The following is a 2,931-nucleotide window of genomic DNA, read 5'->3' on the forward strand; positions in this document are numbered from 1 at the left end:
AGTTAGAACTTCTGGGAATGAATATGGAATAGGTTAGCTCTCCATGTTGTCCTAGGGTAGACATTCCATTATACTAACAGGAAAATAAAATGATAGGTTTACTGTGCTGACTTTTTTTTTTTTCCCTAATCAAACTCTTCTTTTCTCCCTCTTCCCCAATTAATAGGTCTGTGAACGAATGTGCATGTTTGTGTGGGTGACTCACACATCCTGATTTAGAACTTTATAGAAATAAATTTCAGTGAGATTGTTTTTAATACACAAGACCACATCAAAGAAAAAGACACACTTTTTAACTGTTGAATGGCTTTCACCACTTATTACGTGAGAAAGGAGATGTCAGTAACTTAAAAGAAATTCTAAGATCAATGTGTTTGAACTTTTCTGATTTTAAAATTCTTTACAAAAACTTGTCAAAAAGATTATGCAATGGAAACAAGTAGGCTGAAACTTCTCAGGGTACTGGAGAAATTTCTTTGTTTTTCCTGAGTGAAAAAGATAGAGAAGTACAATATTATTCTGGGGAGACCCTAGGCAGCTCTCGGTGTACATGTTAGTTATGTGTGGTTATTGCTTTTTAGAAACGGCTCCTCTGAGTTACACAGAAACAAAGACTGGGCTATGACCATGTATTCACAAGAGCCATGGTGAAATAATTGGTAAGGCAAAGGTGGTAAATGAACCAAGTGTTGGGGTCATTCAGACCTAAATAGACTTTCTGCTGAGGTGACCTGAAGTTGCCCTAATTTTTCCTTTGTTCCAGGTGTATAGATCCAGTCTTAGAAATGTAGTGGAAGGTTAACGTGTCAGGCTGCGACTTTATTCTGTCTCTGGAATAACCAAGGATGCTTTAGAAAATCAATTTGCCCTCTCCAGGAAGACTCCACTGAAGTATAGGATCATTGCCTATTGGGGAAAAGTTCCTCTGAAGATGGACATGGCTTCATTTCTGTTTCATTAGCTCTGCTTCCGAGAAGATGAATAAACTTAGCTATTTGCTGCTTTTCTTTTTTTTTATTTGAAGGATAACTTTTAATATTTTTATGTACAGAAAACAACAGTGTACATTTAGCCCAGTTTAGTGGCAAGTTCTTTAGCCTTTGCCTTTTCCAGTTTGGCAATGTGAGCCACAGATTTTGGACCCAGGACGTTGCCTCCCCAGTGATGACAGATCTCATCCTATCTGTTGTTGTGATTGGTCCTGATAACTGCCATCTGCTTAGCCGGAGCACTTTGTCTTCCCAGTTAACTTGTGTGAAGGTGACAGTGGTGCAGGTCTTCCTGTGGACTAGACTCCCCAGCCTGGCCCTCCCCTTGATAATGCAATAGGGACTCCCCCGCCTCCTTCCGAAACAGTGCAGGCAGGAAGGTGACCAGCTCAGTGGGATCCACGTCATGTGCAGTCACCACCAGCTGAGCCTTCTTGTTCTCCACCAAGCTGGTAACAGTGTTGACCCCTGCTCGAAGGACAGGTGATCTCTTAGTGGGGACATTCTCTCTGCCAGCAGCTTTCTTCCCAGCCTGGGCCAACAGTCACTGCTTCTTCTCTTGCTTTGTCTCTGCTCTGTACTTGCAGGCCAGCTTGAGCAGTTGAGTAGCTGTCTGGCGGTCCCAGGCCTGGGTGAACTGGTTAATCACAGGAGGCACTTTCAGCTGCTTATAGAGGATAGCTCTTTGCTGTTGCAACCAGAATTAGTGTGGCCCTGTGACAAAGTGGGTGAGATCCCTTTTGGGCTAGATGTCCTGTCTAATGCCAAATTTCTTTGGCCTTTTCTCAACCAGTGGATTCACCACCTTCTTGGTCTCCTGTTTCTTCATGATGGCAGGCGCTGGAGGCACCTTCTTCCCCTTGGCTTTCTTTCCTTTCAGCATCTTGGACAGCTGGAGCAGAGCTTGCTGCTTTTCTTATTAAAGGTTTTTCCCATTTCTTTTCAGCGTGGAAGAATATCGGAGCCTGAACGTGATTGCTGAGGTTTGTCATTTTCACTAGCTCAGGGATCTCCCTGAAATAAACCGAAGACATCTACTTTCACATTCATGTCTATAAAACCACAGCTGAGGGGGAAATGTGTGGACCTTCAAATCCCAGATACTGCTGCTTTTAAAAAGAATTGTTGCTATGAATGTTGGAATATTTTCCTCCTGGTCACTGTTTAGGACGTGTGTGTCCGTGTCCATGTGTGTGTGTGTGTGTGTGTGTGTGTGTGTGTGTGTGTGTGTGTTTGCTCAGGCATATTACATCCACTCAAGAAGTCTGAATTCAAAAATTTTGCATTTAAAATTTTGTCTTCTTGATTAGATTAAGATGTAGAATAGTCACTTTGAAAATAAGATGCAAGTTGTGTCTACGTGATTAATATGAAATGAAAAATCTAGCCAAATATCCTGTCACACACACATATACACATACACACACAGTTCCAAGAAATTAGAGCATACATATTTCCATTTTTGTGAAATATTTTTACTTTACAGCAACTTTAGGAAAAAAGTGCTCTTTTTCTTTACTTCACCATTCTAAATCTACCTTGTAAATATTGACTTTTAAAAAATGTGGCAGTCTTATTCAAAAGAAAATGAAATAAGATGAAATAACATAAAATTCAAAAACTCCAAACTTTTCTATTCCTTTTAGTAAACAGTGTCTGTGGTGAAAGTTGCCCTGGAGTGAGTCTCAGGAGACCAGTTCTGTGGGATGGAGGTGATGCCACTTAACTTCCTTGGCCTTTGTTTCCTCACCTACAAAATTAGGGCAATAGAGGAATAATCTCTATGATCTCCCCTGGTTCCTTCCCTCCAGCTTTAAACACTGTGGTTTGCTTTTCTCTGCTATGCACACACCACTGTCTCACATTCCCTTGGGAACGACACTTTCAGCATCGTTTTCAAATAGTGTTCAAGAGAGAGAAAACTCCAAGGCAGCAGACCCAG

General features: G+C 41.4%; 1 pseudogene; it reads right to left on the reverse strand.

Moving 5' to 3' along the window:
* Window positions 1-1,036: 1,036 nt before the first annotated feature.
* LOC105817199 lies at window positions 1,037-1,878 on the reverse strand (annotated as a pseudogene).
* Between the last annotated feature and the right edge of the window lie 1,053 nt (window positions 1,879-2,931).

Source organism: Propithecus coquereli, unplaced genomic scaffold (genome assembly GCF_000956105.1).
Source record: "Propithecus coquereli isolate 6110/MARCELLA unplaced genomic scaffold, Pcoq_1.0 Scaffold40, whole genome shotgun sequence".
NCBI lineage: Eukaryota > Metazoa > Chordata > Mammalia > Primates > Indriidae > Propithecus > Propithecus coquereli.